The sequence below is a fragment of the Penaeus chinensis genome, chromosome 43, assembly GCF_019202785.1.
Source record: "Penaeus chinensis breed Huanghai No. 1 chromosome 43, ASM1920278v2, whole genome shotgun sequence".
NCBI classification, from domain to species: Eukaryota; Metazoa; Arthropoda; class Malacostraca; order Decapoda; family Penaeidae; genus Penaeus; species Penaeus chinensis.
Window position 1 is genome coordinate 3586152 of NC_061861.1, and position 27500 is coordinate 3613651.

Sequence of the window (27500 nt, forward strand, 5' to 3'; positions counted from 1 at the left end):
CGCACGCACGCCCGCCCGCTCGGAGGCCTCTCGACGCGCCTTCTCTTCTTCGCCTTTTGACTTGGCTCATCTGGTTTCTCTGTTTATCTTGTTTCTTATCGCTTATTCTCTTTTCTGCTCTTCATATCCTTAATCTCTTATTTTTCTCCATTCTCCTCCTTCTTCTCCTTCTTTTCTTCTTTCGTTTTCCTTATTTTTTTTTATTCTCTCTTCTGCTCTTCATATCCTTACTCTCTCATTTTCTCCATTCCTCCCCCCTTCTCCTCCTTCTCCTCCTTCTCCTCCTTCTCTTCTCTCCTCTCCTCCTCCCTCATCTTCTTCATCGATATTATAAGTTCTATGTTAAATTAAGGGGAAAAAAACATGTTTGCATTCACTCCTCGTTCGATTCGCCCCTTTTGGTGTCGTGTTGAGCTCCTTTGCAATAGTCGATGCCAATGAGTAGACAATTTCGAGCCCCGACCTTTAAGAAAAAAAATAAGAAAAAAAGGGAAAAAGTAAACACTACAATCAGCAACATCGAAGTCTTACTCTAATAGTATCTCCTCTTTTTTGTATCCTTCTCTTTCTCTCCTCTTCTTTCTTTCTCTTTTTTTTTTCTCTCATATCTCATCCTTGTCTTTCCTTCTCGTTTTCCCTTATTGTTTTCTTACTCCTCTTTCTCCTCCTCCTTTATTTTTTTTTTTTTTATCTTATCTCCTCTTATTCTTCCTCCTCTTCTTTTCCCTTTCCTCCTCCTCCTCCTCCTCCTCTTCCCCATCTATCTTCTCCTCCTCCTTTCCTCCTTTCCTCTTTTCCTCCTTTCCTCCTTCCTCTTCTACCACCTCCTCTTTTTTTTCTCATAGTTCCCCCTTTCGACCCCCCCTCCCCCCAGACCTGAGCGCAGTTTCTCATCGAGCAAACGACAGGTGAGATGAGAGGTCGTTCTGCCTCTTCCACTCCCTCTGTCCAGCCCACTTCCACACCTCATCCCTCTCCCCCTCTCCCCCCCTTCTCCTATCCTCCCTTTTCTCCTCCCCCTTTCCCCCCTTCTCCTCGTCTCCCTCTTTCACACACTTACCTTCTCCCTTCGCCATCCCCGTCCTCCGTTTTCTTCGGCTTCGTAGAAAACGGGAATGGGTTGGTTGAGTGCGCTTTTCGCTTCCCTTCCTCCCCCCCCCCCACATCACCCTATCTCCCTCCCCCCCTTCCTTCCTCCCTCCTAATATGTCAGGGGCTATCTTTTTTATCTCTATTGTATCTATTTTTATCTCTTTTGTATCTTTTGGGTATCTCGCCGATATCGCTTGATAGGCGATGACACCTCGATATCACATTTTTCATTGAGATTTTGTATCAGTTTGTGTTTCTCTCATCTTTAAGAAAAAATACATAAACAATCTAACAAATGAGTATCCATTTTCTTCTATTTTTAAATCCTCACTTCTAAAAAAGAAAACATATACACATAAGCGAACAAATAAAAACAACATAAAACAAGTGAACACATGAAAGCATAAAAAACGCTGTACTGGGCACAGCGAGAAGCGAAAGCAAGCAGAAAGCAAGCACATACCCAAGGCATCCGAAATAGTATGCCCAGCAGCGGTAGTTAGAGATAATTGGTCGCAGTTTCCCATAAAACTACCAGTCCACTTTCCACGTACATACATACATACATGTGTGCGTAAATATGAATATACATACATGCCTATATATATATGTTCGTATATACACATATATATACTTTCATGCATATACATATATACGTAAATGTAGATATACATGCGTGCATATAAACATATTTACATACGTACATACAGAAATACACATATATACATACATATATACTGACATACATACATATACATACATACGTACATATAGACCCATGAAAACGTAAACACACACAAACTTTCATCTTATACCCACTCATACACAAAAAATATGTCGATTTTTATTCACACACTCACACTGATCCATCGGTACACACACGCGTACACACGCTCACTCACACCAGTCATTACTCGGATAATTACTAGGGCAAATGGTCATATCTCCCTCCCCCCCCCCCTTCCTTCTCCCCCTGTCCCCCCCACCTCACTTCCCCTATTACCCTACCCAACCCCTTCCCCCTTCCTCCCTCCCACCGTACCCCCCACCCGCCCATTACCCTCCCCCCCTCCCCTCCCCCCCACGCCCAATACTCGTTGACCGGTTCGGTTCTCTTTAATAACTGCTAATTAGCCACAGGAAGGACGCCAGAAAAGGGTTAATCTATAGAGAATGAACCATCTTCTTCGGCCATTCATAGGATGTGTGTGTGTTTGTGTGCACGCATCGGGGAGAGGGGATGGGGGGGGGGGGGTAAGGAGAAGGAGGAGGAAGGAGAAAGGAGGGAAGGGAGGGAGAGGAAGTGGAGGGAAGAGAGGGAGAGGGAGAGGAAGAAGGGAGAGAAGAGAAAGAGAGGAAGAGGAGGAAGGGAGGAGATAGATATGAGGGAGAGAGAAGGGAGGGGGAAAGAGGAAAGGGAGGTAGGGGAGAAGGGGGAAAGGAAGCGGAGAAGGAGATGAAAGTAGGCGGGGGAATAAGGGGTGGAGGAGAAGTAGAGGAAGAGGAGGAGGAGGAGGAGGAGGAGGAGGAGGATGAAGAGGATGGGGGAGGAAGGGGAGGCGAGTTGACGAATTGAGTATGGAAGGAAGTCATGGAGAGAGGGGGAAGGGGGAGGGGAAGGGGGGGGGGGGAGGAGGAGGAGGAGGAGTCTGGTCAACTTCATATACCTGAGCCGGACAGATGTTTTATTTTCTTCTCGCGTTAATGACCATTTTATTCCATTTTTGCCTCGTTTCCTAAAATTCGTATCTGGTATCCTTTAATTGTCTTTTTATTTGTTTTCTTTCTTTGTTTCTTTGGACTTGGAACGTGAGAGCGATCGCATGTCCGTTTCGGCCCATTGTCTCGCCGCGGCGCGAAACCGGCGCCAAAAACACTTAAAAACTGGACTGCAATTTACGAACTTCTCTCTCTCTATTGTATGTATACGTATACACACACGCACACACACACACACACACACACACACACACACACACACACACATATAGATATGTATGTATGTATATGTATATATATATATATATATATATATATATATATATGTATATATATACACTGCATATCGGCCTCTATCAGGTCCGTCTCCTCCGGCCGACCTGCACTCTGACAAAGGACACAATTTGCTTAATCACTGTCCGCCCAAACGATTATCTGTGGGCAGCCGAGGCGCCCGCGATCCGGCCGCCCATCAGCGTCATCAGCGGCGATAAACTCGTCAGCGGAACGGTCGCCGCCGACAACGAGGCTGCTATCGCTTCGTCGCCGCCTGCGCCCGCAGATAAGCCTGCGGAACCGCAGTTTAGGGCGGCCGTTTCCGTTGATTTTCTCTCTTTCTCTCTCTCTCTCTCTCTCTCTCTCTCTCTCTCTCTCTCTCTCTCTCTCTCTCTCTCTCTCTCTCTCTAATCGGCCTCCCGCTCCCTCCCTCCCCCTCCCTAAACGGCCTCCCTCCCTCCCCCTCCCTCTCCCACTCCCCCCCCCTCCCTAAACGGCCTCCCTCTCCCAACGGCAGCCAGTCTATGGACCTATCAAGGGCGATCACCTCCTGCCGCGACGCCAAGACAGCGGGATCTGTCGTAGGGAGGCTGCAAGACGTCGAGCGAGGAAACCCGGGGAATAAAGCCGAGGGTGGGATTATCTCCCTTGTAATCGAGGACGAGATACGATACCCCGGGGCGACGCAGGGGCCAGGGACACGAGATTTGCATTCGAGGGGTAATTTTTTTTTTTTTTTTCGATCTTGGTGTCCGAATTTTTGCGTGTCCATTAGCGAATTTGCTCTATTCGTCCTTATAAAGAGGAGGTCTTGTCTGCGAGATCTGGGGGGGGGATAAAGGGAGGGGAGGGAGGGAGAGAAGGGAGGAGGAGGGAAGGGGGAAAAAAAGAGAGTTGTTTGTTGTGTAAATCGATGAGCTGAGTGGCTGACCGATGTCGAGAACTTGTTGCGCCCACGAGGCAAAAAAAAAAAAAAAAAAAAAAAAAAAGGAGACATCTCGCTTATGCACTCAAAGGTCTCTATCTACTTTCCGGAATTAGCTATAAAATGAAACTCGGTTCTGACACTCCCTCTCTCTCTCTCTCTCTCTCTCTCTCTCTCTCTCTCTCTCTCTCTCTCTCTCTCTCTCTCTCTCTCTCTCTCTTTCTTCTCTCCTCTCTCTCTCTCTCACTCTCTCTCTCTCTCTCTCTTTCTCTCGCTTTCCCTCTCATTCTCTTCCCTCCTTCCTTCCCTCCCTCTCACGTCCCCCCTCCTTCGCATCCTTTCTCCTGACCCCCCCTCCTCCCCCACCATTGACCCCCTCCCCCTCCCCCTCCCCCTTCCCCCCATCTGTGTAGCCTGATATTTTACTTTTACCAGCGTCTGCCCCCCCTCCCCCTCCCCTCCCTCCCACCCCCACCCCCAAACGGAGGGATTTACACCGCGTTGTTTTAATGAGACTTCGATAAGCATATAAAGGCGCGAGGTTTCTTCCCCGGACCTCGGCTGGGATGCTGCTTCTCCTCCTCTCGGCGGCGCTTCGTTCGGTCTCCTCCTCGTGCGGCGTTTCGCAGGCTCGTCGGATCTGGCTTCCGAAGGGGGGGGGGGGGGGATGGGGGGGGAGGGGGGGCAATAACAAAAGGCTTTTCTGTTTTTTTTTGTTTTTTTTTGTATCTTGCTTTTTGTCCTTTGTTGTTGTTTTATTTGTTCTTCCTTTTCTCATCCGTCTTTATCGTCATCCATTTCTGATTATTCCTGTTCCTTCGGTATTGCGAAAGTATGTCTGACTCACTCTCTTCCTCCTCCTCCTTCTCCTCCTCCTCCTCCTCCTCCTCCTCCTCTTCCTCCTCCTCCTCCTCATCAGTCTCCTCCTCCTCCCTCCTCCTCCTCCTCCTCCTCCCTCCCCATCCTCCCCCTCCTGCCCCTCCTCTTCCTTGAGAATAGCGTTCCGTACCCGAAAAAGTCGCCGTCTTTAAGATATGAGCTTAAATATCTTATTCACCGAATGAAGTCACCGAAGAATATACACATACCCTCCCCAGACCTCCTTTATTTATTTCTCTCTTTCTGTCTTTCTCTCTCTTTTTTTTCCCACCGAAATCACTTCGCCCTTCTCTCCCCCGGACAAAAGGCCCTTAATTCTCCCATAAGCAGGGATTTAAAGTCGAAAAAAAAAGAAAAAGAGTTGGAAAAAAATAATATGGAGACGGGGTACCTCAATATGGGTTCTCCCTCTATCGTCTTTCGTTCGTCGCAGCCCAACGCATTCCGGGATTCTTCTACTCGCTATCAAGATATGCGCTATCTTTACGGGGGCGGGGCTGTCAGGGGAAATTTAACAGAGGGCGCTGCGTGTATCTTCACGACGAAAATCGCCCCGAGTTGACGCGAAGGTGGCGAAATGGCGGTAGAAGGAGCTGGTGCATTCTCTTTCCTCCTCCAGCCTCTTCCCTTCGTCTTGTTGCTTTGGGAAGGTGGAGGGGGCGGAGAGGGGTGGGGGAGGAAAGGGGGGAAAAGTGGGGAGGAATGGGGGTAGGAGGGGGTTGTTGAGGAGGGATGGGGAGGGGTCGAGGAAAGGGAAGTGTTGGAGAGAAGTGGGGAGTGTCGAGGAGTAATAGAGGTTGGGGAAAGAGAGAGTGTTAGAGAATGATACTTTGAAGTAGAAAAAGCAGAGAAAGGCTAAAAAAGGAGAAGGTAACGTTTTTCAAGAACGAAGGAAAGAATAGAGAGAAAGAGACAGAATAATAAGAAAGGGACGAAACGTACACGAAGACAAGAAGAGAGCGAGAAGAATACGAAGAAGAGGAGGAGAGAAGTAAAAGAAAATCGAGATAACTCGCCGCCCCCCCCTTTTCCCCCCGTGGAGTAACTGTCATGTCGAAAAAAGAAAGTTTTCATCCTACTTGAACTTTTAAACTAGGGCTGCCATGCTTGGTTGACTTGGCAGCCAACACACATATAAAAAGAAATAGAGAGGGATGGAGAGGAAAAGATAGAGAGAGAGAGAGAGGGAGAGAGAAAGAGGGGGGGGAGAGAGCGAGAGGGAGAGAGAGAGAGGGGGGGGTGGAGAGAGATAGAGAGAGAGAAAGAGAGAGAGAGATAGAGGAAAGAGAGAGATGGAAAGAGAAAGAAGAGACAGTGAATGCAGTTGTCATTATATCTAATCTTGAGCTTCTCCAAGGCTCTCCCTCCGTCCAGATCAGTCGCATATGTTGTCTCCTTTTGAGGCGCGGAATTCAGGATCAGACTCATGACTGATGCGTGTGAATCGTGTGAGTGCGTGTGAGTGTGTGTGTGTGTGTGTGTGTGTGTGTGTGTGTGTGTGTGTGTGTGTGTGTGTGTCTGTGCGTGTGTGTGTGTGTGTGTGTGTCTGTGCGTGTGTGTGTGTGTTGGTGCGCGCTCGGGTGTGTGTGTGTTCAACCGGGCGTGCGTGCGCGCAGGCGCTGGCCCCCTGGGCGGGCGGGCGAGCGGACAGGTGCGTACCCGTCGCGGATTAAGGCGCGTATCTCACAGCGGACTCGGAGTGTAAATTATACTTTGTCAAGAAGCGGATTAATGTCCGGTTTTGGTTCTAATGGCGCTCGGATTCCTCGGCCGGATTCCACGGCGTGGCGAAGGCCGGTCGCGCCGCCGGACCCGAAGCGCCGCCGAGGAAACCGAGTAATTAGTCGGGGATTTGCGGCGGCGGCGGCGACGGAGGTGCTCTCGGGCCGCCGCGGCCTCCGAGGGCCACATGGGCGTCGTTTGCGGATTTTGCCGGTTGTTTTTCTCTCTCTCTCTCTTCTTCTCTTCGTTGTCTTCTTCCTCTTCTCTATTCTCTTCCCTCTTCTCTTCTTCCTCCCATCCCCTCCCCCCCTTCTCCGTCCCTGGCGATGCCGTCACCGCGAGAAGAAATGGCTTTCCGATCCGATCAGTCGATAACATTGATCGGGAAGTCGGTCCCGCCGCGTCGGTGATGACATTCGGGATGCCTCGCTCCCTCCTTTCCTTCTGAATCGCCGTCCCTTCTCTTCTCTTCTTCGTCTTATTCTCTTTCTTCTCCTCGTGACTTTGTTTCTTCTACTCCGTCTTCCTATTCTCTATCTTTTGTTATTTTCTTCCCCTTCTCCTTCACATTTTCTCTTCTTGCTCCTCCTCCTCTACCGCCTCCTCCTCGTCCTCCTCCTCCTCCACCTCCTCCTCCTCCTCCTCCTCCTCCTCCTCCTCCTCCTCCTCCTCCTCCTCCTCCTCCTCCTCCTCCTCCTCCTCCTCCTCCTCCTCCACCTCCCCATCCTCCTCCACCTCCCTCTCCTCCACCTCCACCTCCCTCTCTTCCTCCTCCTCCTCCTCCTCCTCCTCCTCCTCCTCCCTCTTCCCCATTCGCCCCAGAAGAAAAGCGAGGAAGAAGCAGCCCCGACTCGCACTTCCAAGGATGTCGGGATTTTGCGGCGGAAGTTCGAGACAATGCAACGGCGGCGACAGGCTGTGACGTGTCGCCTAAAAATGTGTTTGATAGCAGGGATGATGGCGTTGAATATCGTGGTGGTGATGGTGATTGTAATAAGGATGGTGATTCTGATGAGAAGGATAATGGTGGTGTTGATAGTGATAGTGATGGTGGTGATGATGCTTGTTGGTGTTGAAGATCATGGTGATAGGGATGGTGGTGATGATGCTTGTTGGTGGTGATAATGTAATGATCTGGTGATGATGTGGTAATAATGATGAAACTTATGATAATGAAGATGATGATAATCGTTGTCGTAATAACAATGATGGTAATGATATAATTGTGATGATAGTAATTGGCAATTGCCAAGATAATGATATGATAATGAATAAGAATAACAGTATAGCTAAATTCCCCTCCCAATTCCCTTCTCCTTAAGCTTAAAGAAAGAAATAAAAGGAAAAAATTAACACGCATTATTGTAGATATCGTTATGTGATACACACACACACACACACACACACACACACACACACACACACACACACACACACACACACACACACACACACACACACACACACACACATACACACACACACACATATATATATATATATATATATATATATATATATATATATACTGAAGAGATCTGATTACAAAGAACAAAGGAAGGGTATTCTTTCGTATGCTTAACCTCATTTTTTATTCTTCACCTTTTCTTCTCTTTTTATCTTCATTTCATTCGTCTTGAATTTATTTTGGAAATATCTTTACAGTTATCTATTTTTGGAATTTATGTGGTTTATTTAGTTGTGATTTATTAATTTATTTGAATTTATTTGGATTTGTTTCCGTTTATTTATTTCAAACAATTATTTCCGTTGATTCTCTCTCTCTCTCTCTCTCTCTCTCTCTCTCTCTCTCTCTCTCTCTCTCTCTCTCTCTCTCTCTCTCTCTCTCTCTCTCTCTCTCTCTCTCTCTCTCTCTCTCTCTCTCTCTCTCTCTCTCTCTCTCTCTCTCTCTCTCTCTCTTTCTCTCTATCTCTCTCTCTCTCTCTTTCTCTCTCGATTGTTGAATTTCTGTCGAACCTTCAGAAATTTAAACGTCATTATATTTGTCATTGTGTATTGTCTTATTCCTCGGAATGAACACAATAAATGACAGAGAGAGAAAAAAAGAAGAAAAATGGAATAGAATGAGAGAGAAAAAAAGGGAGAGATAACAAAAAAAATTGGCAAATAAAATCCAAAATGAAATGGCACTTGTGAGCATTGTTCATTTCCGGTCTTTTGGTCGGTTAATTTTTTTTTTCAGTTTTTTTTTCTGTTTTTTTGTTATAGTATTATTTTATTTTCTTGATTTTCCTTTTTTATTTTTTTTCATCTTCTTGTTCTTTTTTTCTTTCTCTTTCTCTCTCTCTCTGATAAATATTAGAAAATGACAAATTCGAAAAAAAAAAAAAAAAAAAAACGCCCAGATCCCAGGCATGAGAATGAGAGCGGAGAGTGCGTGAGCCCGAATGCCCCCCCTACCCCAGCTTCACCCCCTCTCCCTCCCCCTCCCTCTCCCTCTCCCCCTCCCTCATTTCCCCCACCCCCTCCCCCTAATTCCCCTCATTCCCCACACCTCCATCCACCCCCTGCCCCTCCCGCACAAAGGGGCATCGTCGGAATGCCCCGCTTTGGCTCCGCGCGACTCACACGCCTCGTAAACACTTCACACGGCGGGCGCGAGCGGACCCCGGCGCCTAATTACAGCGACTCGTGATGGGGAAAGACACACGCACAGAGGGAGGGGGGGGAGGGGGAAGAGGGGAGAGAGGAGGGGAGGATATGTGAGGGGGGGAGAAGGGAGGGAGAGAGAAAGGGGTATGTGGAGGAGAAGGGGAGATAAAGAGAGAGGTAGGAGAGGTAGGAGAGAGGGAGATGGACACCGGGACAGTAAAAGGGCGAGAGGGAGAGGGCTGAGAAAGAGAGACAGAAAGGGAGTCAGAGAGAAAAAGAGATTGAAGAAAGAGACAAAACAAAGGCTCGAAATAGAAATTTAAAAAAAAAAACTTGCCCGAGCTCTCTTAGCGGGCGGGGACGGCGGCTGCGTCCGAGGCTCTGGGTGTCCCGCCGGCTATTTGCGCTCCTGAAGACGCCACTGCACGCCCGCCCTCCATGCCCACCCTCAACGCCCGTCCTCGATGCCCGCCCTCCATTCCTCACGCTCCCCGCCGCCCTTCATCCTCTCCCCGCCGCCCTTGCCCGCCCTTGCCCGCCCGCTCTTATCGCCTGCCCTCGCCGGCGCAGCGCCATCCCGCGATCCGCGCCCGCCGAGCGCCGCGCAAATCGTCCCTTATATATATTTACGACAGAAAACTCCGGGTTGACTTAATATTGATAGCGCACGAACAAGCTCACTCTGGGAGTGTGACTGCTTATCAGATGGTCCGAAGGCGCGCGTCGGGGGCCGGCTTGGGAGAGCGCGGCCGCCGCTCTTGGCCGCCGAAGGATTATGATGTCGGCCGAGATTGCGCGCCGAGCGGACGTGTCGAATCCCGCTAATGAATTGCTCCTTGATTAAGCAAATTAGGATTTCCCCGTGCTAATTCATGCTCGGGATAAGAGAGTCTTGCTAGAGTGTTTGTTGGAACAAGGGATCGCATGTGGGAGGAAAACGGGTAAAAAAAAAAAAGAAGAAAAAAAAAATACCATTCGTATTTTTGCATCTCGGTTCCAAACGCAAAGCCGCGCGCACTCGTTCGGACGCGGCCACCCAGAGCGCCCATGTAATCACCGCCATAATTGACGCCGACCGAAATCATGACGCACAAAGGTACACACGGACGTACACACATGTGCACCTCATCAGTCTACGCAGCCGGGCCCATTCACTTCCCCTTTGGAGCGCTTACGGAGATGAAGTAGTCGAAGATGGCGAAGAGGGAGGGGGGGAGGGGAGTGGAGGGGGGCCCGTCGGTTGCGAAATATTGGATACGTTTTAGCAAAAGGGGGAAATGAGGGGTGTTGGGTAGTAAATAGAGAGGAGAAAGAGAGAAAGAATGATAGGTAGAGAGAGATGGAGCAGATACATAAAGAAGAGAGCAAGACATATGTACATAGATGTATAAATAAGGAGATGGACACAGAGAGAGAGAGAGCGAACGACAAAAAAGGAAAAAGGAGAAAAGGGCATTAGAAAGAGAGAGAGACGAGGAAATGCCCCCCCCCCTCCCCCCAACCAGAAAAAAAGAAAAGAAAAGACAACAGAAAATGGAAATTAAGCACATCCCTTACCTAATCGAGCGCGAGAGAGAAAGATGCTCGCAGAACCTACAAGGAACTCCCCCCCCCTCCTCTCCCCTCCCTTCCCCCTCCCTTCCCCCCATAAAAAGGACGAAAACAAAACAAATCTTTTAACAAAAATTAAGGATCTTTTCGTCTATACAAACCTTCCCGCAGACATCTCCCGGGCGGGCGGAGGGAACCAGCCTTTCATTCGGTATGCGAGTCACACGGAGTTAAATTCGATGCAGCATTTTACCCGTGATTAGTAAGAATGCTCTCGAGGGGCGAATCTACCTGTCGAGCCTTCTCTTGTGCTGCTGCTCGGCCGACTAAGCGGAGGGTTGGAGGGGGGGAAAGGGAGGCGGAGAGGAAGGGGAGAAGGAGTGGGGAGGAGGAGGGGAGGAAGGAAAGGGGTAGGAAGGCAATGGAGGTCAGACTGAAGAGTGAAACAAAGGTACAAATTGATAAGTCCGCGAAAGACTTAATGGTCTGGCCTATTGTCTCCTCCTCTTCCAATTCTCTCTCTCTCTCTCTCTCTCTCTCTCTCTCTCTCTCTCTCTCTCTCTCTATCTATCTATCTATCTCTCTCTCTCTCTTTCTCTCTCTCTTCACGGTTAAATCTAATTTGCATATATATTTAAGAAATCAGTGATACCTGTATGTGCATAAGATCTCTGGTATCATTCCTTCACAAACTAATATTTCGCTTCAATTTGAATCGCTCTTTTTCCTTTCGTCTCTTTTTTTTTCTTTTCCTTTTTTTTTTTTTTTTGCAAAATTGCAATTTATACGCTCCCCTTCTGCCTCCCTCCCACCCTCACGCCCTTCCAGCGCACCTTATCGCGGCCCCTTCAGGTATTACTGTTAATTAGGCGTCCGACACATGGGGGACAGGTGAGAGCAGCCGTGCAGTCGGGGTGTGGGCGCACATGGGCGAGACTGATAGCCGCGATGCGAACTGTTTAGTCCCCCCTGCAGCGCCGCGAAGAGCGATAAAAGAACATGGAATGTGCGTGGGGCGATTTCATAGAAAACGGGCGACGAGGGTGGTCAGCCGGGCGCTGCTCCGTTTTCTTTGGCTTCCCATTCTCTGCGGTTGACGCCTTTCATGCGTGACCAATGGCGTTCGCAGGTTGGAGGGGACATGGGGAAGAAATGGCCGTTTCGTTTGATTTAGGAGCATTATTTCCATTTTCTATTGCTTGTATCAGGGCTTGTTTTTTTTTTTTTCTAATTTGTTCTCCGATGTGTTTGTTTATTTTGGATCGGGACTTGAATATTAAGAAGTGATTTATGACCAATTGTTTTTCTCACATTTTTCCCCTCTTTATTCCTCCCTTCTTCCACTACCTTATCTTACACTTGTTCCTCCTTCTCTAGTCTCCTCTTCCTCTTCATGTTCCCCTTCCTCTTTTCTCCTTTTCCCTTTCTTCCTTTACAGCCTTCCTCATGCTCTTTTTCATCCATTCCTCTTCCTCTCCTCCTTCTCCTTCTTTTCCTTATTTCTTCCTCCTCCTTCCTCCTCCATTCTCCTCTTCCTCCTCCTTCCTCCTTCTTCCTTCTCCTTTCTCCTTCCTCCTTCCTCTTCCTTCCTCCTTCCTCCTCCTTCCTCCTTCCTCCTTCTTCCTCCTTCCTCCTCCTCCTTCCTCCTTCCTCCTCCTTCCTCGCCTTCTCCCGCACCAATGATTTAAAGCGACAGGTATGAGGTACTTGTAACAACGTTTATATAGTCTCCGTGAGGAATTCCGCGTCGCCTCGAATATTTTATGATCTCGCAAAAAAAACAAAAAAAAAAACTTTTTTCCTTCATTTTTTTTTTTCATCTTATTCTCTCTCTCTCTCTCTTTTTTTTTTTTTTTTCAAGCATAATAGGATAGATCGGAAATCCCTGTGTGATAAGCTTAGGGAAAAGTATACGAAGAGGTAAAGTAAAGGAGAGAGAGAGAGAGACAAGGAAAGTATTTAAGGAGATCTAATTGTTGTTAGAGGGAGGGAGGGAGGAGAAATGGGGGAGAAAGAAGAAGGAGAAGAAGAAGAAGAAGAAGAAGAAGAAGAAGAAGTAGAAGAAGAAGGAGAAGGAGAAAGAGGAGGAGAAGAAGGAGGAGGAGAAGGAGAAGGAGGAGGAGAAGTAAGAGGAGGAGAAGAAGAAGAAGAAGAAGAAGAAGAAGAAGAAGAAGAAGGAAGAAGAAGAGATGATGATGATGATGATGAAGAATAAAAAGATAACAAAGAAGAAGAAGAAGAAGGAGAAGAAGAGGACGAATGAGAAGAAGAAGCAGGCAGGCGAAGTGGCGCAGCCTCTCTCGGGTGGAAACTCGCGGCGATTCCTCCCGTGATCGACAGATACGTGTGTTACCCGAAGGAGATAGCTGGTAACGACGTCGCTGCGGCAGGGGTCTCGGCGCCCTCCGTCGCTAGGGTCGAGCGGGGCGCGGAGAGGGAACGGGAAGATCGACCTTGGGGGCTCCCGCGGGGGCGTGATGTCTTGCCCCGCCGGCCAGCGCCTCGGCCCGAATTAATGGGGCTCCGTGAATCGGCCGAAGGATTTAAACAAGCGGAGGAAAAGCCCTGTTAAGGAGGCCAGCGGACACGAGCGCCACGGGACAAAAGATGCCAATAATACGCTTTGTAAATCACCCAGTTTTTTTTTTTTTTTCTTTTTTTTTTTTTGGTGGGGGGGTAGGGCTGGATTTTTTTGCCCCCTTTATTAGTTTTCTTATTTTCTCTTTCTGTCTGTTTCTCTTTTTTATCTGTCTATCTGACTATCTATCTATCTATCTTTCCCTCCCTTTCTCTCTCTCTCTCTCTCTCTCTCTCTCTCTCTCTCTCTCTCTCTCTCTCTCTCTCTCTCTCTCTCTCTCTCTCTCTCTCTCTCTCTCTCTCTCTTCTCTCTGTTGGCTCCTCGGTATCGAATTTCAGGCGTGCATATCGCCTAAAATGGTAAAATAGAAAAAAAGAAAAAAGAAGAGAAGAATAAAAAAAAGAATAAGAATGGACAAAAAAAATAAATATTGAGGAGAAACAGAAAGAGAAAAAGGGATTCCTTTTTCTTGTCTCGGTCCGCCGCGGGAGTGAGTTTCCAGGCAGGCAATGTGGTCCGTCGTGAATAATTGCAAGCGAAGAGGTTTCATTCAGCTTTCTCCTGCATCCTTCCCTTCACCTGCGCCTTCCTCCCGTTCTTTCACCCTCCCTCCCTCCTCTCTGTTCCCCCCCCTTTCCTCCCTTCCATTCTCCTTTCCTCCCTCTCCTCTATTCCCCCATCTCTCTTGTCCGTTTTCCCCTCCTTCCCCCTCCTCTATTCCCTCTCCTTCTCGTCCCTTCTTCTTCCTTCCTCCCCATTCCTCCTATCATGCTTCCTACCTTCTTCCCTTCTCTCTTTCCTCCTATTTTTCTTCTTCTATCTCTCATCCCATAGATAGAATTAGATCTTTTAAAATATGAAATTGTATGTGTGTTTGTATGTGTATATGTGTATGTATATCCATATATGTGAACACATACACACACACACACATATATATGAATATATATATTTATATATGTACATATATATTCATATTTATATATTTATAGGAGTTATTTATCATCTCTCTCTATAAAACATCCAGATACGAGTTGCCACGTCACAAGATCACAGAACCCCCCCCCCCCCCCCCTCCGCCTCTGCCGCTCAAGGTGAGGCCGAGTCACCGCTGCTGTCACGCTCCTGGCAGAGGCTGTGACATCATATCCGTGACGTCATCGCTCCGGTACTCATGACGTCACGAGACGCTCACCATCACCACCGTTGCAAGAGCGATGACGTCACGAATAAATGATCGAGGTAGTGCCACGTGGAAGGAGAGGAGGAGGGGGGGGGGAGGGAGGACGGAGAGAGGGAGGGAGGAGGGGGATGCTGGTCCTTCTCCTCCTCCTCTATCTCCCCTTCTACCCCCCACCCCCACCCCCCCCACGTACACACCCCTTCGCCAGTCATGATTTCTGGAGAACCACAAAAATGCCGATGTCAACACACAAATCCCTTGTGAGTCACGAAGTACGCAAAAAAAATGAAAAAAAAAGTTTTTTATGTGTATGTTCAAATACCTACATTCTTTTTTCCCGTAAGTGACACAATTTCCCTCTCGGAAACCGTCTCCTTGGAGCATCTCGCTTTATTTCCTCATTTGCTAAAAAGATATAAAAAAAAAAAAGAAGAAGATGCATTTAAGTTATTAAAATAACTATCGTATTTTCTACTACTTCCTTCTTTCTTATATGTTCTTCGTGGTTTTGGATATTTCCTCCGAATGGGAAGAAGAAAGACGAAACAAATAACCAAGGAAGAAATGAAGACATGCGTATAAAATGCAACAAAAATGTTAAATAGGCTGAGAGGAGAAGGAGAAGGTTTTCCGAGCAAGAAGGCCTTCGGAGAGGTTGGGGGGGAACAGGGGGGGGAGGGGAGGCGAAGGAGGTAGGGGAGGGAGGGGGTTAGAGGATTTAGAGTACAACAATTTTTCCCTCTCCCCCCTTCCCTCCCTCCCTCGCCCCCTCCCTCCCTTCCTCCCTCTTCCTCCTCCTTCCCTCCTCCTCCCTCCTCTCCCTCCTTCTCCCTCCCTCCTCCTCGCCCCCTCCTTCTCTCCCTCCTCTTCCTCCTCCCTCCCTCGCCCTCCTCCCTCTCCCTCCCTCCGCCCTCCTCCCTCCCTCCCTCGCCCTCCCTCTCCTTCTCCTCCCTTCCCTCCTCGTCCATGGTTTCTTCAGCGGCGTTTTCTTCGTCCTTGGGGAGAAGGGAGAGAATCCGCGAGAATCGTGACAACAGCAACAGCATCCTACTCTTAGTCTCGTTCTGCCTCCTTCTATCTTATTTTGTTTTGTCTTTCAACCTCTTGCTATGTATCTTTGTCTTTCTCCCTTTTCCCATCTGCCCTCCATACGTAACTCTCTCTCTTTCCTCCCCTCTTTCTTTCTCATCATCACTCATTTCCTTCCATCTCACCCTTTCCTCCTACCTCCTCTTCCGCCCTTCCCTCCTTCCTTCTCATCCTACCCTTCCTCCTCTTCCTCCTTCTCTCCCTTCCCTCCATCTCACCGTGTCCTCGCCCCCCCCCCCCCTTCCTCCTCTCTCTCGTCTTAGCTCCCAGTCTATTGATATCTGATCGATCAAGTCCGTTTACAGTAATGGATGCCGTCTTCAAATCAACTGATAGAATCTTCATCTGGAAATTCCTTCCATATTTTTTGTTTCTTCTTTTCTTTCCCCGCTTTTCCTCCACCTCGTTTTCTTTCCCGTAAATTTAGCATCGCATGGAACCGCAGGCGCGACCTTAGCGGTCTCTCTCGCAACGCGGAAAAAACCGACTCTCCGACATTCAGACTCAAAAGGCAGTTTTAGGCCGTAATTAGGTGCGTATCCATCCTTGTCTCGCTTGTGCTCGACCGCGGGGGTGGCGGGCGCAAACCTCAGCCCATTCGCTATGGCTCAGAATCCCTCGCTAAGTCGTTCCGGTGTCGACCTTCGGTGTTCCCGCTCGTATGGCTCTTTCTTGTCCCGCTCCTCCGGTAGGGAGAATGTAGCACGAGGACGGTAATCATGTCCAGAACATAAACAAAACATCTCTTCACGGCGGGGTGCATCTGGAAGGGCGGGGGAGGGAGGAGGAGGAGGAGGGGGAGGGGGATGGGGATGGAGAAGAGGAGGGGAAGAGGGAGAGGGAGATAGGAGGGAAGGAGGGAGAGGAAGAGGGAGAGGGAGATAAGAGGGAAGGAGGGAGAGGAAGAGGAATATAAGGTGAAGGAGGTAAGGAGGAAGAGGAAGAGGAAGGAAGATGAAGGAGAAAGAGGTAGACGAGGGAGAGAGAAAGAGAGAAAGAGAAGAAGAGACGAAGAGGAAGAAGAAAAAGGAGAAGGGGGTAAGGGGGGAAGGTAGAATGACGTCACATGACCCTTTTCGATCATCGATTTGCACAAGACGTCCCGAGGAACCCATGATGGCGAGCGACGGCCGAGGGGGAAGGGCGTTAATCGAGCGGCCCTTCTTGTGATGGGAGCCGCTGTGCCCATCGCTTTGTGTTGATGGGAGATTTATCACTCTTGCTCTATTATTCTTTAATTCACTTTCCTCGATATGTTTTTTTCGTTTTTTATTATCTTTATTATTATTGCTAATTATCATCATCATCATCAATCATCATCATTATCATTATCATTATCATTATCATTATCATTATCATTATCATTATCATTATCATTATCATTATCATCATCATCATCATCACCATCATCATCATCATCATCATCATCATCATCATCATCATCATCATCATCATTATTATTATCATTATCATTATCATTTTACTCCTATTTCCCGTCTTCTTTCGGTCTTTTTCGTCATTGTTTTATATATTGTTAGTTATCTCTCGCCGCCGTGACGAGTATGAATTGGTCGCGATGTCACTGGAGTTCCCGACCGGAGTTTTTTATACCCGGTGTTGAGTGTTATGCGGAGTTCCATGGCTGTGGAGTTTTTTTATTTTTCTGTTTTTTTTTTTTTCTTTTATTCGTTGGTTCTCGTTGTATTTCTTTCTTTCGATTTTCCTTTTTATTTTTTTTTATTCTTTCTCTTTCTTCTCTTTCTCTTCCTTGTCTTATTCCTTCTTTTTCTTTCCCCTCTTTCCCTTTTTCTTCTTCCTTTTTGCTTCTCTTTTCCCTTCTTCCCCTATTCTTTCCCCCTTTTTCTTCTTCCCTTTTCCTCTTCTCCCTCTCCTCCTCCGCCCCCCCCCCCCTTTCCGCAGTGCTACAGAGTGTAGTTATCCGTCACAGCCTCGTCACTGCTGCCTCTTTCTCCCTCGCCTCACGACCTCCTGACGACTACGTCTACGACTACCTGGCTATTACGACCGCCGCTCGGTCACGCTCGCCACTGGCCGGGTCGTTATCTCGTTATATTTCTTTTTTATTTCTCTCTCTCTCTCTCTTCCTTACTTTTCTCTCTCTCTCTCTCTCTATCTCTCTCTCTCTCTCTCTCTCTCTCTCTCTCTCTCTCTCTCTCTCTCTCTCTCTCTCTCTCTCTCTCTCTCTCTCTGTCTCTCTCTCTCTCTCTTTCTCTCTCCCTCTCTCTCTCTCTCTCTCTCTCTTCCTTACTTTTTTCTTTTCTCTCTCTCTCTCTCTCTCTCTCTCTCTCTCTCTCTCTCTCTCTCTCTCTCTCTCTCTCTCTCTCTCTCTCTCTCTCTCTCTCTCTCTCTCTCTCTCTCTTTTCCTTACTTTTTTTCTTGTTTTTTCTCTCTCTCTTACTCAAGTTTTGTCATTGTCACCGGCGAAGCTTTTCTTTTTCTTCTCAAATATGTGGGAAATGTTGACACTGTTGCATCGGGAGTTCCCACACCTGCTGGTCACCTTCGATCAGTAAGACAAATATCCTTTCTTCTGTTCCTCTCTCCTCTCTTCTTCGTCTTCTTCTCTTTTCTTAATGCTCTTCCTTCTCTTCTTCTTTTTCCTCCTCCTCCTTCTCCTTATTCTCCTCCTCCTCCTCCTCCTCCATCTCCTCTTCCTCTTCCTCTCCATCCTCTTCCTCTTCCTCCTCCTCCTCTCCCTCTTCCTCCTCCTCTCCATCCTCTCCCTCTTCTTCCTCCTCCTCCTCTCCCTCTTCCTCCTCCTCCTCCTCCTCCTCTCCCCACCCCCCGCCGCAGCGCATTCTCATCCCATCTGTGTACAAACAACTGCCGCGTTTATGGCCAAGCAACCACAAAGAAAATATAAATTATCCGAGCGATCAGATGGCCTGTCTTCTTCCCGGTGTATCGACGCCTTATCTCATCAGTATTATTTATGGTCGCTTTGCTCAGTTTAATCTCTCGCTCTCTCTCTCTCTCGGTCTCTCTCGGTCTCTCTCGGTCATTCGGTCTCTCCCTTTCTCTTTCTCTTTCTCTTTGTTTCTATATCTCTTTCGTTTTGTCTGTCTGTATGTCTGTCTGTTTGTCTGTCTCTCTGCTTATTTATTTATCTTCCTACCTACCTATCTATCTATCTATCTATCTATATATCTATCTATCTATCTATCTATCTATCTATCTATCTATCTATCTATCTATCTATCTATCTATCTATCTATCTATCTATCTATTTATATATATGTAACTATCTATTTATCTGTCTGCCTGTCTACACATTAACTGTCCATACGCCCCAGCCCCTTCGCAAGACCGGAATCGGGTCGAGCGTCGGGCTAGAGCGCCGCCCCTCGCCCGCCCATATATCAGAGGTGGGCGCCCTCGTTCGCTCACAGTCGGATGCCTGATCAAGATGTCAAAGGCGTCCCCGAAGAGGCTAACAGCACCCTCCCCCCCACCCCCACCCCTACCCCCGTCGCCTCAATGCCCCCCTACCCTCTCCCCCCTTCTTTTTATCGCTGTGCATTCGGACTCGATCTTGATCCTGATGCTCTCACTCTCTCTCTCCCCTGTCTCTCTGACTTCGTCTCTCTCTCTCTCTCTCTCTCTCTCTCTCTCTCTCTCTCTCTCTCTCTCTCTCTCTCTCTCTCTCTCTCTCTCTCTCTCTCTCTCTCTCTCTCTCTCTCTTTATATATATAATATGCGGGCTCATTACCCCTTTTGGGCAGATGATAGCCTCTGTCATGGCACCCTCCCTCCCTTGGCACCTTCGGCCCGCTTCGGACCCCGTTACCTTCAACCTTTCTGCTTCCTCCTACGCCCCTTCTTCCTCCTCACCACTTCTCCTCTTCATCTTCTTCTTCTTCTTCCTCCCTCTGTTGTTTTCATTTCATCCCCTCCTCCCTCTCCCCCACCCCCTCTCGTCCTCCTCCCGCCCCCCTACCCCCCCTCCACGGCACATCTTCGACAGCCCCTGTGCCAGCCTTCTCGGAGACCCCTTTGAGCCATTTATAATTCCCTTTGGCGGCAGAGAAGTCCTCATTTGCGGAATACAAATGAATTTTTATGCGTCCGCGGCGGGGGCCCGAACACGGCTCCGTCCGCGAGATCGGCTGATGGATGAAGCTGAGTCGGAGATAACACGATAACGGCGATGGGACGATCCCCCTTCCCCCCTCTCCCCCCTCCTCTCGGACACCCCTTCCCCTCCTTCATCCTCGTAGTCCCCCTCCTTTACACAATCCTCACCCCCCCCTTATTCCTTTTCCTTACACTCGTACCCCCTCTCCTCCTCAGCCCCATCCCCCCTGTATAATCCCTCCCCCTCCCCCTCGCCGCCCTTTCCCCTCCTCCCTCCCCTCCCTTAATCCTTCCCCCTCCCCCTCGCCGCCCCTTCCTTCCTCCTTCCCCCTCCTTCATCCGCGGCAAATCCTACAGATCCCACGGACCATGCCTCGCCCGTCGGAAGCTTGCGGGAACGGCGTCCTGCATGGTGTGACGTCACATCATGCACGAAAGCCACTCCCCTCCCCCCCGGCCCCCCTACATGATGCCTCGGAGGTGGACCGTACGTGGCTTTACCTTGCGAGATTGCGGGCGGGTGGGCGGGTGGGGTGGAGGGGCGGGGTGGGCGTCTGAAGACCTTGCAGAATGACGGCAAATAAATCTCTCCGTCTTGCGCCACCGTCGGAAACCTCCTCGAATCGTACCTTGAAGGTGAAGCCTCATCTTCTGCCGCGTCAGATCCGATCTTGAAGGGAACCGTTGCGTGTTTTTGTTTCTTTTTCTTTTATTTCATTCATTCATTCTTTCTTCCTTCCTTTCTTTCTTCTCTTTTATCTTGTTTTCTTTTCTTTTCTCTTCTTCACCCCCTCGTTTCTGCGGCTGCGAAATCGTATCGAAGGGAGTGGCTTTCGGGTCCAGAGAGGCAATTGAGATGCAACACACCTAGTCACGTGACCATAGAAAATACTGCGGCCTGTTATTTTTTTTTTTCCAATTAGTTTCAAGATGGCTGCTCTGCCTCTCGGGTGGCAGGGTTAATTACGTCTAGTTGTTAATGAAGTTGCACGAAAAGGTAGTCTGGCTTTGCAAAGACATCATGGCCTACTTTCAACATGAGCAACGGACCTTAACTGCCTTCCGTGTCCTAAGAGCCTAGAGAAACCTAACGCTTTCTTCTAAACCTTCTCCGAATAAACACGAGCCAGACTCCCTCGCAAGATGCTGTCGTTATCTCGGGGAGGAGGTAACGAGGCATCATCTCCCACGAGTCGACGGGAGATGACGGGAGGCTGATGGGCAAGGCAAGCGTCTCATCTTCCTCCTGCTCCTCCTCCTCCTCCTCCTCCTCATCTCCCGAGAGCCGTGGCAGCATCCCCCTCTCCCTCTGCGTCGCGTTATTAAGATGAGGAGCCACGCGGAGCCAGGATCACCGCTCTTGATTAATGGCCCCGAGCCAACCCCCAAAACGCAGTCCTTAATTTAGGGGACATTTTAAATTGCGTTTTCGTGATAGAAAGTCTCGATTCTCTCTCTCTCTCTTTTTTCCCCTCTACTTCTTCTTTTCTGCTTTTTATGTAGGATGTTTTTTTTCCTTGTTCATCCTCTTTCTTTTTTTGTTGTTGTTGCAATTTTTTTTTTCAATTGTTAATTCTCTTTCCGTTGTTGTTCCGTGAGGCGGGCCAGAGTGAGCCACGCGGCACCCGAAGAAAGTCGGGTGATCAGCCGAAATAATCAATTCATGACCATCGTTTGTGGGTCTTTAACGCAGCCATAAATATACACTGAAGCCAACTAATCTAATGAATATCAGAATTATGCAAATCCACTGCCCGCCGAATGAAGCTCTCGATCACACGAAAGCCCAATCTATCTCGCAAAGGGCCGCTCGCGCCGAATCGATGATATAATTTTATTGCAAAAGGAACCCCCGTCTTGAGATGGGGGAGGGAGGGAGAGGGGGAGAGGGAGGGAGGGAGGGAAGAAGAGATAGATGGAGGGTAAGAGAGAGGAGAGGGAGACAAGGAGGATGAAAGAGGGAGATAAAGAGAGAAGGAAAGAAGAAAGACAGAGAATGGGTGGGAAAAGATGGGGGAAAGGGTGAGAGGTAAGGAGAAAATGAGAAATAGAGATAGAGGGAGAGTAGGTTGGAGAGGGAGGGAGAGAGGGAGAACAAATAGGAGGCCCGAAGCTGTTCTTATCAGCGGTCCACCCGCCCCTCCGCCCTGAATGTGCATTCGTCATTTTGACACAATAGATTCTCAATCGCATAATGATGGCGAAGAAAAAATATTCATAATAAGCAAGAGGAAGGTATGAAAAATGGAGAAAGAGGGACGAAGAGGGATGGAGAAAGAGATGAGCACTGTGGGAAAAAAAAATCGCTATGTTGTACGACGCACGGGGCCCCCGACGCGGCTGCTCCGGGCGAACGATTTGTCTTCTTCAGCGTGCGATTGAGAACAGACGAAGGCGCTGACGGGGAGGGCGACGCGTCGTTGATGGGAGAGGGGGCGGGGCGGGCTGAATGGATGAATTGATAACGGCGGCGGCGGAATGAACTAGATTATGGAGATCTCCGTCGGGGTCCGCGTCCTGACGGGAAATTACGAGGCCGCGGCGCACTTTCGGCCGTAGCGCGCCAGCAGATAAGGCCGCCGCGCCCCGGCCGGGGATATGAAAGCGGCCCTTGCTAAAAATCTCTATTAAGGATCGTTCATAATGGAATTCTAGCCACGGGACGCGGATAATAACTTTTCTGGTCTGAAGCGCTTCGAGAAACAGTTATGACCGCGCGAATGAATGAAGACGTTACGCCTTATCTGTGGGACCGGGAGGGGAAAATGGAGTCAGGAAACCCGTCGTTTGCCACAAAGAAAAATGCATAAACATTCTTAGTGCAACGGGATATATAAATAGATATAACTTCGCGTCTCCATCCGAGTTGCAATACGTCAGCAAGCTCTGAAGGGCGCTGGCTCCTCCCGAAGGCGCCTTCGGGCTGATGATATCACCTGCATCGCGCTCGGCCCCCGCAGAGAGCCAACAATCGTAAAATAATGGAGTTCTCCCGCGCCGGCGCTCGGGCTGCGAGAGTCTCCCCTGAATTCCCGTTTTCTTCTACCAGCGTCTACCCCCCCTCTCCCCCTATCCCCCCGTCCCCTGGTCAGTCCCCTTCCCCTCCCATCCCATCCCCCCCAACCCCCCGGCCCGCCCCGCTCGCTCATGTCCAGCATCCCAGCTCCCTTCTCTACCTGATGTTCGCCCAAGCAACCGAATCAATAATCTACATGTCGAACGCGACGGGGGACGCGCGGGCCACCGATTAGCGAATCCTCCGGCGCAGAACTTATGCGGGGATGAAAGGTGGACGCGCGCCGCGGCGGGAGGAGTCACGCTGGGAGGGCGGGTCCCGGTGGCTCTCGCTCCCTAGGCCGCTTCGGTGTGCTTGTTAGGGCAGTAAACACCGGGTGGAAATGTGGAAATGTGGCCCGGGCATCTAAAGGCGGCCGTGGCATGCAGTGAACCTGTTGCTTCTCTCTCTCTCTCTCTCTCTCTCTCTCTCTCTCTATCTATCTATCTATCTATCTATCTATCTATCTATCTATCTATCTATCTCTCTCTCTCTCTCTCTCTCTCTCTCTCTCTCTCTCTCTCTCTCTCTCTCTCTCTCTCTCTCTCTCTCTCTCTCTTCTCTCTCTCTCTCTCTCTCTCTCTCTCTCTCTCTCTCTCTCTCTCTCTCTCTCTCTCTCTCTCTCTCTCTCTCTCTCTCTCTCTCTCTCTCTCTCTCTCTCTCTCTCTCTCTCTTTCTCTCTCTCTCTCTCTCTCTCTAATTCACTAGAGAAAACATTGTACCAGGCCCGAAGCCATGCCCGCCGAGGCCTGGGTCCTTCTACCTGTAATTATGTGATCAGCTGTGACGGCGCGAGGGCCATGTAGGGGGCGTAACACCTGCATATCACCGTCATAAGTGGTTCTGCTTCCCTCCCCTTCCTACCCATACCTCTTGCCCCTTTACCCTTCCCCTACCCTCCTTTGCCCTATTCTCTTCCCTCCCCCCTCCCTTCATCCTTACCCTTCCGTCCTTACACTTTCGTTCCTCCCCTTCTCTTACCCCTTTACTCTCCCTTACCTCCTTTCCCCTTTACCCTCCCTTCCACCCCTTCCCCTTCATCCCCTCTTCCCCCCTCCCCCCTTACCCAACCCTTTCTCCCCTCTCCCTCTTCCCTGCCCATCCTCGCCGTCTCCCTTGACAAATTGGTGCGAGCGATAAGGAGATTGGAGAAGCACAATCACCATTCCTCAAAAGAGAGATGTTTGTTAAGCTGCGGGACCTATGGTTGCTGGACCCTCTTCCCCTTTGCCTGTCCTCTTGGCCTGTTGCTTCTTTCTCTTGGTTTTCCTTTCCTTCTGTCCTTTTTGGTATTCTTCTTCTGTTGGTCTTATCGTCCATGTCTTCTGTTTTATCTTTTTCTTTTGTTTTTTGCTCTGTTCTTTTGTCTACATTTCCCTTCTCTCTCTGACTGTTGGTCTTCATATTCGACCTGTTATTACTTATTTGATTGTCTTCTCTCTATCCCCTTAAGCTTTATTTTCCCCTCATTATTCTCCGTCTCTCTCCCTCTCCCTATCCCATCTCACACTCTCCCATCTCTCCTTCTCCCCCTCTCTCTCTCTATCTCTCTCATCTCCCCCCTCTCTCCCTATATCTACCTCTCTTCTTCCCCATCTCTCTCTCCCTCTCTCCCTCTCCCTCCCTCTTCTTCGCCGTGTAGGACGCCCAGCGCTCGACACGGGAGGTCCTTCGCTCCCAAATAACGGACCTCGTTCGCCCTCGGGAGAGAGATGTGACGGAGAGATGAAGGAGCGGAGGATCATGAAGAAAAGGAGGAGGTAAAAGAGGAAAAGATGGAAGGAGATGGGCCAGGAGGATGAAAGATAGGCTGAGGGCGAGTGGGAGGAAGGAGGAAGAAGACGAAGGATATAAAGCGGCGTAGGCCAGGACGGAGAGGCATCCTTAAGGAGGTTCCCCCCTCGGGGACGTCCGTCGAAGGGCGTGTCGCGCCTTCAAGATTGGAATCGATCCCGCCGTAAGGAAACCGTAATTATCACCAGAGTGTGATACGCTCTCCTCTCGTCAGCGCTGGTTATCAGCCCTATTAGCCCGCCTCCGGGTCATCGGAACGGCGGTAAGGAGCGAGAAGAAAGAGAAAAAAGCTCCCTAAGAGTGAGAAGGAAGAGAAAAAGAGGCACCTCGTCAGGGACTGCCTCTAAGGGCAGTGAATTATGGCTCTGCGTCCAGTCCTGAGCGCTTAGTGCCTCGGCCGCGTCTCCTTCTGCGCCGCCGCTCGGGGCGCTGGAGAGACGATCGGCTGGGGCTCTGCGCCGGCCGTTCAGGGATCTGACAACCCTTTTCTTCCTTTTACTTACTCCCTTCTTCCTTCATTTTCTCCTATCCGTGTTTTCTTATTTCTCTCCCTTCTCCCGTCCTCTCAAGAGCTTCTCGGAGGGCGTCGGCGAATCCTCCATGGCCTCCGTCGGTCTCCATTAATCAGCAAATGCGAAATTAAATGAAAAATGCGTGGTCGACTATCGCGTTGCATGCTTTTTCCTCTGTAACTCTTCCCCGAAAAAAAAGAGGAAGAATGAAAGAGAAAGAGAGAGAGAAGGAGTGAGAGAGAAAGCAAAAAGGAAGTGAAGAGAGAGAAATAGCAAGAAAGAGTAAGAGAGAGAGAGAAAGAGAGAGAGAGAGAGCAGTATGCAGGCCGCTGAACTGAAACTTATAAATATTAATATCCACTGACTGATCTCGTTGCCTGGGGGGGAGAGGGCGTTCGAGAGGCACCGCAAGAAGCGCGCGAGGAGGGAGGCAAAGCGGGAAGGGAGATAAATAAATAAAAACGAAGAGGAAGAACGAAAGAAAAATGGAAGAGAAGCGCAAAGGGGAGGGGTAAAGAGGAGAAAGGATTGGAAACAAGAGGAAAAGAGCAAAGGAAAGGTATTGATAGCAATATGGAAGGGGAGTCGAGGCCGATGGTCTCTCGCTTGCAACAACTCTTTCTACCGATAGCATGGGCGGTCGGAGGGCGTAGGGAGGAGGGAGGGAAGGGGTCGAGGGAGGGGAGAGGGCGATGGGAAATGGAAGGGGAGAAGACAAGGGAGGAAAATGGGGATAGGGGAAGGGGGAGTAAGGGGGGTGTGAGGGGAAGGATCGGGAATATAATAGGCTGTAAAAGGGCGTGGGGTTAAATACGGGACTGTGGGTTCAAGATGGCCGCTGTGAATGGGTTCGTCGTCAGCTCTTGACCGCCTCTCGTGACTGTTGTATCGCGCGCCCGATCTCGACCGCGGCGGCGGCTCCACTCCCGAACGCTGTAAGTATGGGGCGATACGAACGGCTACGGGCTTCCTTTCTTTCGCTGCGTCTTTTCCTTTCTTCTTTTCATTCCCTTCTTTTTGTTCTTGGTTTCATCTTGTGTTCTTGAGAGATACTGAAGGAAAAGGGATTTCGCTTTGATAGCTGCGATCAGATCGGGCGTGGCGGCGAGTTGGTCGACTGGAACACGCCCACCCTCGCTCCCCCCCCCCCCTGCTGCTCGACCCCCCTATTGACCCCTGCCCCTGCCCTTCCCTCCCCCCCTTCACTTCGTCTTCTTGTCCTCTTCTCCTCCTCCTTCCTTCCTGTTCTCTTCTCCTCCTCCATGTCTGACTACCTTCTTCCCTTACTCTTTATTATTTCTTTCTATACTTCCCTTTCCATCCTACCCCATTCCTCCAGAGAGAGAGAGAGAGAGAGAGAGAGAGAGAGAGAGAGAGAGAGAGATTGAGACGAGAGGAGAGGGTAAGGTGAGATGCCCGTCGCCCCCCCCCCCCTCTCGGCTGCCAGAAAGGAGGTGCCGTCGGGCGAAGAGTGGGCGGCGGAATTGCTCCGTGCTGACCCTCTCCCCTCCCTCCTCCCTCCTCCACCCTCACCCTATCCCCTCCCCCCAGTCCCTATCTTCTACCCCCTTGTCCTTATCTCTTCACCCCTACCCCCTCACCCCACCCACCCCCCTCACGCCTACCTCACCCCTTACCCCAACCCTCTCTCACCCTTCCCTCACCCCCCCCCCCATCCACCCCCAAAACATCCCCATAAATAAGGCCCTGATTGCAACGGATCCGAGACCTGCGCGGGGTAACTATTGACTCTCGCTGGGCACAATGACGGGGCCGAAGCCATGGCCAGATGAGGCTAATGCATAGGTAGCGATCCCGTCCGAACACACGCAGCCGCTTGGGAAATTAATTTTTCTCTTGTGTTGTTTTCTCTCTCTGTTTCCTATCTTTTTATTTGTCTTTGTGTCTCTTTCATTCTTTTTTTTTCTCTCTCTCTGTTTGTTTGTCTCGGTCTGTCTCTCTATTTCTCATTCTCTACTTTTCTCTCTCTCTCTCTCACTTTTTTCCATTTTCTTGTTTTTCATTTGTTTTGGTCCGAATTATCAAGGTGTTTGGCCACTTTCTTTGGTTGCCAATTATCCGATTGTAAACAAGAATGCTGAAGAAAGAAAAAATAAGATAATAATGATGAAAATAAAAAAGTTGGCAGAGTGATAAAAGAGGTAGAGAAGTTTGTTTGTGTTGACTGTCAAAAGGAGAGATTTTCAATTATTTCAGTTTTCCTTTTTTTTTTTCCTCTTAGATGTATTATGTGTGTGTCTTTTTTCAGAAGTTGTTAGGGTCGTGCTTAAAACCTGGTAAAGAGAGAGAAAAAATGGAGGAGAGAGGGAGAGAATGAGAGAGAGAGAGAGAGAGAGAGAGAGAGAGAGAGAGAGAGAGAGAGAGAGAGAGAGAGAGAGAGAGAGAAAGAGATTGAG

At 49.3% G+C, this 27500-nt stretch overlaps 1 protein-coding gene across 3 annotated transcripts in view; it reads left to right on the forward strand.

The window, feature by feature from the left end:
- LOC125048233 (paired box protein Pax-5-like) overlaps positions 1-27500 on the forward strand; it is a 202889-nt gene that overhangs the window by 7134 nt on the left and 168255 nt on the right. The window lies entirely within an intron of this gene.